Below are 14,171 nucleotides of genomic sequence, written 5' to 3' on the forward strand. Positions count from 1 at the left end.
GTATCCTGAAATTTATACTAATGGGTAATTTTAAATGAAGTTCATGAATTGTATTCTTTTTCTGGTTAAAATTCCAACCTTTCTATCTACTTTTTTTCTAATTAGAAATTATTATGAAATATATCAGTTTCATGAAAACCTAAATAACATTAATTAAATAACTATATGCATTAGCTGAGAAATGTTTAAAAATATGTGTGAGAGATTATAGCTAAAATCAAATTAAGACATTTTCATTTAAAATTCTTTTGATATTATGAATACTATAATAATACCAAGTTAAAACTTAAATATGTTTCAATATCTTTAATAATACTGCAATGTAGTCATAGAGAACAAGTCATTTTAGTATTATTATTTGTAATTTAATGTAACAATGGCAATAATTAATGAAAAAAAGAGACCTAAGAAATGACATTCCAATATTCCTGCTGAGACTTTTTGAATTTCTACTAATTCCCAGATCTGTCCATTTGCTTTAGGGTGTAACCTGCAAATTCAATCTCAGTTTTATAGATACTTGGAACAGAGAGATTAGACTAGATGGATGAATAAGTGAGTGTATGTGTATGATTATGTGTGTGTATTACAGCATCTCTGTATACGCTCTACTTTAGAGAAAGATAAGGTAGTAAAAGGAGAACTACTCTTCCCACTCCTATGTCGCTGCTTATGAAATAGTAGGAGGCCTGACAGCAATGACAAGAGAATCTGGATATAATCCAGTGACTTCTGGAACATTCAGTCTCAGCGCTCACAGCTTCCAAGAGTGAAGCAAGGAATTTGAGTGATATCTGGCATTCCTTTGAAAAACTTATGTAATAAAATATTTTTTCTCTTTTAAGCAAACATTTTTAATTGGGTTTATGTCCATTATTTATGTGTGTGCAAACTTTAGCAGTCAGCCTCACAACACTTGGCTGCTAATTTTGCTCTGTGAGTTGTATTAAACCATGCTGTAGTGCATTGAGTGGTGTTCATTCGCATTCAATCTCGAGACCTAATATACTTTGTGTCTCAGGTGGGCCAAAGGAATACCCCTACCACAGCATCTAGGTTAAATCTTTACTTGTTCTCATGTAGTGAAACTGGAGTCTAGCTCCCTTGGAGATCATTTGAGCATTCATTTTAAAGGGCCGACTTTTAAAGCAACTACAAAGGTTAAATAGAAGTCAAGTTCATGGTCACTGAAAAGTCACTGTTGTGACCAAAATGTGATTTGATGATCATATGTGTTGTTTTCATGCATTTTACATGTTTCACATAATGTAATTTAAGTAAAAGGCTGGTCAAAGTTATTCTTTTACAATTTCTGTAGCAATGCATTTAAGTTTGGAAGAATACTATTCTTTACGTGAACTATCCCAATTATCTTTAGTTATATTTTTAATATTTTATATATTTTACATATTTTTATACTTTAAATTTTTGATGATGAATGAGTACCTTGTTTAACAAATGTTTTATATGTCTAAACATGATTTGATTTTAAATATACAAATACAAATAATAAGAGCAAACAATACCTAGAACTTACTATGTCCTATGTATTTTTCTGAGGTGATTTAACATAATTTGTTTACTTCTCCTGACAATCATATGAGGTAGGCACGATTGTTTATTTATCTACAGTTTACACATGAGTAGTTGAGGCATAGAAGGATTATGCAAATTTCCCATTATACAACTAATGAGCTGCAGAGCTGCAGTTCCAAACCATGTTGTCTGGCACCAGTATTCATGTCCTTAATGAACACTATGATATCTCACTAGAGTGAAGGTTAATAGAAAACAGAAAATTCAATGCAAGTGCTTGGTAAAACAAAACAAAACACATTAATATTCATTTAGTCCAAGTTTGCCCTTTGACTATTTTAATTGCTATGTAAAAAAAAAGTACACAACTCAAGATTTATTATGATGCTGTAAATATACACGTAACATCAGCCAAGCATCATTAAATATATAGGAAAATAAATTTAGAAACAAAACATACTTTGAAATATCAGGCACTTGATATTTGAAAAAGGAGACAATGTTTTAGAAGGTAGAAGTAAATTATGTGTTGTTTACTTATTGGTTAATAAATGACTAAAACAACCTAAATCCTAATTGCACACCACTATAGCTAGTTGAGTACATTTATTCTTGACTTTAAAATTTCTTCAAACACAGACTCAGGTGTTCAAAATGTCTTTGTCTACTAATTTTCATACTTTCAGATTCTACTCCAGTCATCAACCAAAACTTGATTCACATTTTGTTTTTGATAGAAAAGTAAATAATTACCAGTAAATAGGATTTCTGAAGCCCCTGCCTTTATAAAACCTATGTTCTTTTGAGGAATGCAAACAAATAACTATACAATTGTAACATGATTCATTGTGCCAGGTGAAATGGGACATACACACAGCGTCTAAAGTGCCTCAGAGAAAGGTGGGTGGGACTAGCATGTGACAGGGACCCCAGGAACAGGGATAGTTTTGCAGGCAGCACTGGAAAGTTCTGAAGAATAGGGAACCAAGGCATATATGAAAATTTGAAGAAACAGAAGAGCAAACCCCACAGCATGATGGGGGAGAATCAGGGCTTCAGATTTAGACTTTTCTGAGTTCAAATCAGAACTTCAATGTTTTTTGACATTATGTGACATGAGAAAGTTTACTTCACTTTCAAATGCCCATCTTTTGAAAAGAGAAAGAAATTAGTCCTACCTTGAAAATCTTTAGAAAGGATTAAATGTGATTTGGTACGTAAAGCCTTAAGGACGGTGTCCAGTACTTAACACAGTCTTGATGAGGGCTCTCAGGTTCACTGTGGCCAGGCTGTGGAGAACTGGTGGGAAGAACCCTGAGAGCGGTGGCTGGAGGGTCCAGCCTGGAGTGGCAGTGTGCGCCATGTCCAGCAACTAGACTTTGTCCAAAGAGTAATGGGGAAAATCTGAAGAGCTTTAAAACAAGAAGTCACACCATAAAATCTGCATTTTGAAAAAAAAGTAATATTAGGATGTAGTCATGTAGCACTATATGAGTGAAAAATAGTTTATTTCGTAAGATATTATGAAGACGAGAATGAATAAAAACAAATATGTGAATAGTGGCAGCAACAAAACCCAATACTCTTTAGAAATATACACCTTATATATTTTTCTTATACATAGAAAAATCCTGGCAGCCACATAGTATCTGTAGAGACCTACTTATATATGAAGAATGTCTCTGGATCACAAAACCATTACATAACTTGTTCATAATTCTTAGAAATATATATGGACATTTCAGTTGTTGGCATGTCCACATGTGCAGACAAATAGAAAGCACATGCCTAACAGATGGTCAAAAATTTTAATTACACTTAAATTCTGTATTGTAACAGTTGTGATTTTTATGTACTTAGATTGTTGTTGCCTGTTACTTATTATATTCTGTGATTGCATTCAATAAATGTTTACTGAATCAATGTTTATGTGCAAACGATTTTAGTTTTATACTTACTGTCGCATCTTATTGATTCTATTTATTTGTTGTTTTGTTTTACCATATAATATAAAACTACATGTTCCTTACCTTGGATTAATTGTCCTTTTTTATTTCATTGTGTAGGATATGTAGTCAATAAATATCAATGATATTGCATTTCTTATGTGCCTGCATCATATTTCTTTGTACTGATATTAATATATTCCCCCCACCTACAACATATAACTGCCAGTATTTTTCAGAAGTATGGTCAGAAAACCAACTATGTAGGAAATAAAATCCAGGGAGGAGGAAGTTTTTACCTGCATATTTCTGAGCTCTATTTCAGATTTGCTGAATCAAAATGTTCTGGGTACGGATTCTTTGGAAATCATATTTTAAAAAGTTGTTTGGAGATTCTTATTTAGGGATTCAAGTGAGAAAACTTCTTCAGCATGTACATGGACAATTCTTTTCTGTTTAAGTGAATAGAAATAAACCATCTGAGTGTTGCCATTTTCATAAGTATTACTTGATTGGTAAAACAATATATATGATAGAGTACTTCTAAATTAATCAGAAAAAAATCTCATAAAACATCAGTGAATAAGCAGGCGTTATAGTCTGAATGTTTGTATTACCCCGTAATTCGTATGTTGAAGTCCTTCTGCACAATGTGATGGTGTTAGGAGGTAGGGTTTTGGGAGGTGCTTAGGTCATGAGGGCGAAACCCTTATGAATGGGACTAATGCTCTTATAAAGGAGACTCCAGAGAGCCCCCTTGTCCCTTCTGTCCAGTGAGGATACAACGAGAAGTCTATCTTACAAGAGAGAATCTCACCCCACCACTAGGCCACCTTGATTTCAGACTTCCAGCCTTGAGAACTGTGAGACATAAAATTCTATTGTTTATAAGCTATCCAGTCTATAGTCTTTTGTTATAGCAAACAAACTAAGCTGGTAATATATACGCTGATTAAGTAACTTCTGCAAGAATAGAAAGGTAATAATTTGAACATTATCACTGTGAAATGCATGCTCAAATGGTATGTACTTGGCCCCATCTAACTTACTTTTTGCATGTGTGTTTAATTTTCTTCTAATGAATGATGTAATATTTTTATGTGACCCAAGTCTGGGGGGAGAAAGATAATTTTTAGAATCAAGAAATAAAAGAATATCTATAGACTCAAATAAGATGGACTATCTCACAAACTTCAACTGTAAAATCCCATACTAGGTTAAAAACACCCATTGTATAAGTCCAGAATGTGGAAAGAGCTGGACTAAGGACAGTTTATTGGCAAAAGGCAGATTGTTTTTAGTTGAATGCATGTTGCATTTGAATTAATAATGGGAAGTAGTTGCCAAAAATGGAGGAATTGTTTTTATATTATAATGTTTCAGGAACAATAAAAGTAAGTATAAAATTAGTACATTCATATACAATTTTAATTTTAATCATTGGATATTCTCCAGGCCTTGAGCACATACATGCATAATTCAAACAATTTAATCATAATATACACGTCATTGTTCAAATGTTGTTTTTTTCTATCTGATATCATATCATAAAGCTAATGTGATCTCCATTAATTATAGTATTATGCTGAAAGCAAGAAAAATTATAGCAGAGTCTTGTTCTGCGTGACCCTGGCACACATTTGCAGATAAATTCCCTGTGACATGGATTCAGAAAATAAGGGGACAAGAGTCTTCCAAGAAAAGAAGATTCTTAGGGAATCATAAAAGTTTTTATGTACTTGAAGGCTCATTTCATTTTCCTAGTTTGTTTCTAGAGAGCACAATTAGTATCAATGGAATTCAATTTAATAAGCTGTTATTAATCCTTTACTAAATTCCAGGCATTGGGCTCAAAGTTTAGGGCTAAATGATCAAGGAAGACATGATATCTGCACTCAGAGATCTTAGAATCAAGCATAAAACTCCTGTCAACTCCTTTTAAAGCTCCTGAGATGAATTTCCAAATTGCTTTCCTAAAGAATTCCAACAAATTTGTCTCCCACTAGGATTATTCAACACATTCATATAGAAAAATTATATATTAATTTTTTTCTAGTTTTACATGAAATTGGTATATCATTATTTTAATTTGTTTTTGTTTCTAATGAGAAAATATTTTTCAATAATTTATTAATAATTATTTATTATGTGACAATCATATTCTTCTAATTTATTGCAGGAAACTGTGTGAAAACTTTACATGTTCAATGTAGTTATAGTATTTCTTAATTTGTTATTGTTAATAGAACTCATTGAGGATTTCTTTTAAATAAACAGATTTTCAAACCGAAACATATTAGCAAGCTCTTTCTAAGTTATCTGGAAAAAAAACAAGGGAACATTTTTTTTTTTAAATTAATAAAGAGAGAATTATCTAGCTAGTTAGTAAAATGGGCATTGCTCTATTAGCATAGAGCAATGAAATCAAATAGATTTAGAAACTAACTTTGTTACATATGAGATTTTTATTCAGAATAAGAGCTGTGTTAGAAATCACTGGAGAAAGGAAGTGTTTTTCATTAAGCATCACTAGGGAAACTAGTTGTCTATTTCGAACAAAAAAACAATAACAATTTAGATCATCCTTTATATAATAAAAATAAATTCCAGATTCAGTCAAGAATTAATTATTAAAATTCAATAAAAACTAATATGAAAAACTATTAATTCTTTGAATTAAGGCACATGTTCTGAGTCAAAAGACAAAAGCAAAATACTATGATAAAATCTGTTTTCACACAATTTTTTCTCAAATATAAAAAATTGATTTGCTGAAAGAATACATGCAAGTCATAAGGTACATGGATAAAATGTTTAACAATTGTTCAGACACATTCAGTTGCATGGAAGAAAATGACACTTTGAATAACTTTAAATTCTTGAATAACTGTGATTGATAGTTATTTTATCAGTGTATTCCTATCTTTCTAGGAAAGAAATGTTTTCCAACTCTAAATACAAATAAGTCCAGTATCTTAACACATGTGAAAAGTTGTTGGAAGAGAGAGGATGACATAAATGCATAGGAGAAAATGACAATTTGCATATCTCTGTCTAAATCCTTGAATCGCTGTGTGATTTATAGTTATTTCATCAGTGTATTCTCGTCTTCCTAAGAAAGAGGTGTTTTCCAACTTTGAATACAAATAAGTCAAGTAACAACAAAATTTTTTTTTTTTTTTACTTTAAATGAGAAATCTGAGGCTAAGTACTATCCTAATGATCATTGTCCATCATTAGAAAGTGTGTGAACACATAGGTCTTTTTGAATCCAGAGTCTTTGTACGTTATTTTCTCATGAATGGCAGCTCACAGCCAACTGGACACTAAGAGGTGGCATTGAACTTGCAGTAAATCTTTAATGAGTGTCTGCTGTGTATTATGCACCAAACTAGGGGACCTTTCTCCTACTCTTGTTCCTTTCTCCCCTTTGTCACTTCAACCTCCATGGAACATAAGGATAGGTTGGAAGAGAAAATTGTAGTTATCTTTTCAAAGCAGGAGATCCCTCAAAGCCAAAGTTTCCTTGAGTTATTTCTTTGAACTTAACCTTCTTGGATAAAAATTTAGTGAGAAATGTGTTATGCCAAAAGTAATGGAAAAACTGACTTTCATGACTTAAACAAATAGGGATTTTTTTCACCCCCTCATGTAACTGGTGGGAGGGAGGTGTGGCTTCGCTTAAGCTTTTCAACAATGCCATAGTCGATGCCTCTGTGGTTCTTTTGGATACAGATGGCTGATTTCAAGGAAGAAACAATGGTGAAGTAATGGTGACTTCAATGACTGTCATCTCAACAGAAACAAAAAAGTTTTTCCAGAACTTCTCCATATATTTCTGTTGAAGTTTCATTGGTCAGAACTGGGTACTCTAAGCAACAAGAGATGCTGGGGAAATGGGCTGTGGATTGCCATGTTAGACTAACACAAATATTTCTCAGTGAAAGTACTTTTGCTGTTTTGAGCTGGACAATTCTTCACCACGTTAAATTGTTCCATGTTCTCCTCACCAAAAGTTAGTAGCTCTTCTCAGTCACTTTGAAACCCCAAAATACCTCCACAGTATTCAAAATACTCCTCCCTAGGAGCATGGAACTCTCTCATTTGAAACTCTCTAGGGTACATAAATTGTCATCCATCACCTAGGCCTCAGGCACTTTGCTGGCCTGAATCAAGTAAGGATTTGTGAAGAAAGAAAAAGAAAAAAATGTATATAAATTATCCACCAAAATGATATTCACCAGATATTATAGATTTCCAATTCATTATAAAATTTGAGAATATAGCATTTTAAAACATTTCATATAGTTTAGCTATTTAGCATGATGTAGATCCCTCCCTTCATCTTTCTCCCTTTATATTCCCCTTTCTTTCCCTTTCTTTTCTTCCCTCCTCTCCCTCCCTCCCTCCTTCCCTCCTTTTCTTCTTTCTTTCTTTCTTTCTTTCTGTTATTTCCTTTCTCTCTTTATGCCTTTCTTCTTCTTACTCAGCAGGCTTATTTATTACTTTTGACTTTTGGAGAAAACAATCCAAGATGATTTATTTCTTATTTTTAAATTTCAATTCTCTGGCAGAAAATATAAATGATAAATCACGCTAACTGTTATCAAAACTTTCTTTTATTTTGTGTATATGTTTCTTGGTTATCTACTGCTTTCATGAAATGAACACTTGGTATTAAATTCTGCAATCTGCCCTCGAAATGTTTTGGGGCCCTTTTTCTTTCCTTCTTTCACTTTTCCATGTCCTTCCTTCTTTGAATAGTCATTCCTAAAGACATTGGGTGGGGCACAAGAATGTAGGCATCCTCATGGGAGTTGGGAGAGACATAGTGGCCCAGAGCAGGGTCTTGTGGCTGAGCCTTGAGAGGACAACATCTTGATGAATGGGCTGCCCTGCATCACAAGCCTGGTGTGGGAGTCAGACCCTGATTCAGGGTTGGGTGTTGCAGTGGAGTGAGAAGTACTATGACACAGAGAGTCAGCTTGGAGTCGTCATGCAGCAAGAATGGCCAGTGTGTGGACACAAAGTCTGACCCACGTGAAGAGAATCTGGCTTGTGGTGCCAGAATACAAGAAGTCCAGTTAAATTTAAACTAGAGATGAAAAAGGAAACTAGAGATGAAAGAATAAATATGTTTATAAATATATATATACTATATGTATATTTGGGGCACACTTATATTAAAAAAAGACTCATTTTTTTCAAAATTTCTATTTAACTAAGCATCCTGTATTTTATCTGGCAACCTGCAAGGAGGGGTGAGACTTCCATGTGGCAGGCAGCCAGGCTCCCAGAACTTGGTGAGGCATAAATCTGTGTGGAGCAGAGATTATAGAAGAGGTCAATGCAGAGGCAGAAGATAAATACAGGGCATTTTATCAAATAAGTAAATATTTAAGCATAATGAGAGTCACTTTTCTCATTATTGGAGAAGGGGATTGCATTTATGGATAGAAAGAAAACTAGAATAAACCCTGTGACATTGGATTGAAATTCGTTATTGGTATGAACTCATAGTCATATAGTTAGATGTAGAAATAAATATAGATGCTAGTGGTGTGTGCATGTGCATGTGTACCTTTATTCTCTAGCTTTGTTCGCTTAGAAAAACTGGAGCAACAACACATCAGCAACCTGACACCCAGGTTTCTGATTCCCCACTGAAAGGAATCAGGTATCCTAGAGAAATGACTGAAACCAGGAGTGAAGCAAGGCAAATACTAGATGAGCCTGAAATATCTGTTGAGCCAGGAATGTGGGGAAGTCAAAAGAAAAAGAAAGCAGTTTTAAAGCGTGGGTCAGAAGAAGCCACTGACCCAAAAGGGGACATTTTAAAGATTAAAATTAAAGAAAAATAGCAGTAGGAAATTATAACCCATGGAATAGAAAATGAAAACCATGAGTCACTATAGGTATAAATAGATGGAAAGTTTGTAGGGTAACAGGACACTTACTTCCTACAAAATACTAATTGCAAAGAGAGAAGAATATAGTGGAGAAGCCTGCTGGATATCACTTGAATCAAATGAAAAAGTAATGCGACATTAGTAATGGGACAAATCAAAGTCGTGCACAATCTTGTAGAATAAAATGAGACTAACACAGTCACTTAGGTGTTATGCCTGCTAAAAATGCATATTCTGAATCTAATTACAAGAGAAAAATGGATAAATCTACAGTGAGAGGAATTCTACAAAAGCACGTGCTTATAAATCCTCAAATGTTAGAAACCATGAAAGTCAATGAGAGACTGAAGCACTGTCCCAACATGTGGTTCTGAATTGGACTTCTTGCTCTACATGATGTTATCTTCTTTTCTTTCTTCCTTTTTTCTTTTTTTTTCACTTTTGTAGAAAATGCATGCATATACGATTTAAGCATTTGAAGGTAATTGAATGAAACATCAGGTTAGTAACTTACTTTCAAATGTTTCATGGGAAAAGCGATTTCTACTGTAGTTGCAAGGAGGTTTGTGATTGCTTCAAAATTAAAAAAATATATTTTATAAAATATATATATTTAAGGTTTTTAGGTGTTGATTGTTATGATTATTATTAAAAGGTACTTTGGTAGGTATATGGCAGTGAAAATATTCTGTATAATATAGTACCGATGAATACATGTCACAATACATTTGTTAAACCCATAGAATGTACAACTCTAAGAGTGAACCCTAATGTAAACTGTAGATTTTGGGCGATTATGATGTGTCAATGAAGGTTCATCAATGATAACAAATGACCACTGTGGTGGGGGATGTTGCTCATGGCTATGCATGTGCAGGGGCAGAGAGAATGTGGGAAATATCTGTATTTTCCCCTCAATTTTGCTGTGAACCTGAAACTGCCCTAAAAAATAAAATCTTCATAAAAAATGTGCTTGGTAGACTAAAATTGCGTTAACCGGAATGCATGAGACATAATGTTTTAGTTAATTTGACTTAATGGTCAACCAAGTGAAAAATGAAAATTCCCTTCTTCTTAAATCTCTGTTTGGCATCTTTCCAAACATATCAATATGCATCACTGCCTTAGGACGTTGACTTAAATGCACTTGCAATAAGTGTGTTTGAGGATCTATATGTGTCATAGCATGTCGTCTATCAATGTCCTTTCTAAAGTCTTTCAGTGGAGTTATTCAAGGTGGAACAGACTAAGTTAAATCTGTGACTTTTCAAAAGATATGACTTCTAAAGTTACTTTCAGGAATAAATCTTTGATGTTAGCTATGGCAAGTGAAAAATATGGCTATCATTGATGGACTCAGAAGATCTGGTTTTCTTATCAAAAAGAAAAATTAGGCTCTGGTGTCCAAATTTTCACTTCCTATCAATTTGTTAAGAATGTCTGGCAATATAAGCATTGAATTCTCTTCTAATGCCTCTGATGGAATGCTCTATAGGCCTTAGACTATTTGGTTTCTCTTCCTCAGGGTTTTTATTGTAAAATAAAAGTTATACTGATAGTAGTTATGTGACAGAGTTCGTATGTGGACCATGAGAATAAAGTATGTGGAAGGAAAGAGCTTTCATACAAAGTGGCACACTTAGATATTAAGATTAATGGATGGGAATTATTCCAAGTACCTTCATTTACTTAGGTTTCCCCACTGAGGACATCAGCATCTTGATGTTGAGTCAGTCAGGATCCATTCAATTTCTGAAAGGCATCTTTTTATAAAACTCAAGGAAAACAATGGAAAGACTTTTTTAGATGTGACTGAACATGCTCCACAGAACAAGATCCTTATTTACTTTACTGAATTCAAAATAAATGAATACTGACTGTACAGAATAATGTAAATATAATATGCACTGGAGTTTTGAGTTATTTTTTTCTTTCTCTTCTTGGGTGAAACCTCTAAACAAGGAATAGCTAAGAGAATGTGTGAACTCCATTGTCATTCAGGTTGAGTTATTCTGTTGTTTCTCCATCTGATTTGTATTTCTCAGGTGCTCTATCAGTCTACTCCGAGCTGTTATGTCCTCCTGTCAGAGATAGTAAAAATTACAGAACTACTTCGCATTCTCTGTCTGCAATGGCTCAATTTGATTTTAAGGTAACGGAGTCTGTATTAATTATGTCACAATGGGGAAATTCAGTCTGCCTCAACTATTAAACTGGGGAGCATCAGGTCCTCTCTTTGCTTTAGTTGTTGTTTTGCAGCTCTATATTTCTCATTAATCTAAAAAATCTGTGATCTCACAAATACCTGCCCTGTTTTTGCATAGGCTCTCTTCTATAATCTGACCCAGGGAAAAGTATTTTCATCATTAAAAGCCAGGTAAAAATACCTTGATGGAGGCATGGCTCCCCACCACACTGCTCATTATCATGATTTTAATACATTTATTAGGTGACTAGAGTGCAAAATTTAACTGCTATTTTTTTAATAATCCATACTGTGAGGACACAGTTTCACATGTACTAATGATTAATAATTAAATATTAATTTTTCTATAATATTATGGAGAACTTCATGGGAAAGGATAAGTAAGGGCAGTACTTCTCTCCAGACAGCATTTAAGGCAATGAGGATATCCAAGTCACTACTTCTGCTGAATAATTCATTTCTCGCACTGTCTTTTGGCACTGAACAGATCATGTTTTCGAGCCTTTGAGTCATAAAGACCATCATTATGAAGAGAGTTTTAAGATTAAAAAAATGACATTCTTCATATTTCCATGGTGTTTCATTGAATTTTTTGCTTATCACTCAGCCTCTTCACAAGGTTGCAGTCATGGCTAAATGATCACCAGATAAATGAGTAAGTTTTATGTTCTCCCCTTCCATCCCATCCTGCCCACAAAAGTAAACATCCTTAGATGCTAATGCCAATATTAATAAATTGAATTCGAAAAACAGAACTTCTTTGTATAATTTGTAGTCATCATTATATATATAATAGCATGCAATCATTTTTCAAATTAAAGTTTTAAAATAAGATAATTTGAACTCAAATTAATTCCTTTGGGACTATTAGACTAATATATCTGTAAAATTTAAATGTTGAAATATTGAATTAGAGAAAGTAATGAGGTTCCAAAGTTTATATAAATGCTGATATATCATAAATGATAATATTATTCTAAACAAATCAATATAAAATTTTCTGTCAAGATTATATTTGACTTACTGTAGTAGAAACTTGATTAGGAGGTTCTGAACTGGAAAGCAATTTATTTGTCGTGGATAACAAAACCTGGAGATGGGATATCCAGGGCTAACATGGCAACTGCCCAATTCTCCTTCCAATATCCTGGTCAGTCCTGCTTAGTATGTGGCATGTAATCTCTAGCTTTTCTACATCAGCATATCTTGATTATGTCCCAGGAAAGAGTGAAAGGCAAAAGGGCAAAGGATGAAATCACACTCAATGACTTCCTTTAAATCTCATTGCCAGTAGCATCAAATTCTGCAAAGCTAAGCATTTTAAACTGGCTATGTTGCCATCAACAGCAAAGTAGGATTCTGTGAGTAAAAAGAAGAAATGAAGAATGGACATTAGGCAGGACACTAGCTAAATTAAATAGAATCACATAAAAATAATAATCATCAGGTTCCAGAATATTTTTGAATTTTGTTTAGTGAAATATGTATCCCTTATTACAACTTATAGAATGAGAGGAATTTTTCATAGATGAGCTAGTGTGACTTAATATATGATGACTTTTTTTTGTGAATTTCAGGAGCTTATTTATAATGTTTATAATTATTCATCTTCTGACAAATGAAAAAGGTACACCTAAAATGACCTCTGCTATTTCTTTCATGTTCTTCTATAATTAATATATTTAGTATTTCTGGGATTGATGGATTAAAGGAGACATTTACATATCAAGAATTAGTTAAAAGTAACTTGAATAATTACTTTTACATTTTACACAGTTATTTTGATTTAGAAAGACAACAAAATTTGAGTTATATTTGTTGTTTTATGTTGTACCAACATTACAAATTAAATATACATTAAAATAGGTTTTAAAACTAATGTGATCCACTAGAAAATATGCAAAATGTTTGTTTCATAAGTATCAATGAGCGTTAATCAATGTTCTCATGAATTATCTTTACTACCAACAGCTTCCATTCCAATTTATAAGGCAGAACAAACTAGCATATTTTGGGTAAATTTGAGCTCTTATAAGAGTAACTCCAGGTAAATTGTTAATTAAAGTTAATTATTAATGTCTTACTCAAATTATGTCTCTCCCTATTAAAAATAATTATAAAATTACTAAATTCTGTTTTTATTGCTTATACACATCTTGCCTCATTCAAATATTTGTTATAGTAGGCATTAATCTAAGTCCTAGTAAGTAGAATATATTCTATTTTTTAGAGATTATATAAATGTGTGTGTTGGGAGGAAATAATACAGAAAGTAGGAAGTTTAGTAAAAGGAAAAAAATAATCTTTAAGTCTATAAGACTTTTTATATCACTGCAGAATATTTACTGAAAAATCAAGTGTCATCAAGATTTTCCATTTTCCAGATCACTGTTCAGAGAATAATGGGATGCTACAGAAATGCATGGAAGTGAAGACAGTCCTTACAGAGATGGCCCTGGTATGGAATATATAAAAGAAACTCAGAAATAAAAAAACAACTTTGTGTTCAGCCCAACCTGTGTAGAGTCCCAATAAAACTTTCCCTTCATTATGACCTGATTTAAATCTACTCAA

The sequence above is a fragment of the Pteropus vampyrus genome, unplaced genomic scaffold (assembly GCF_000151845.1).
Source record: "Pteropus vampyrus isolate Shadow unplaced genomic scaffold, Pvam_2.0 Scaffold38, whole genome shotgun sequence".
NCBI classification, from domain to species: domain Eukaryota; kingdom Metazoa; phylum Chordata; class Mammalia; order Chiroptera; family Pteropodidae; genus Pteropus; species Pteropus vampyrus.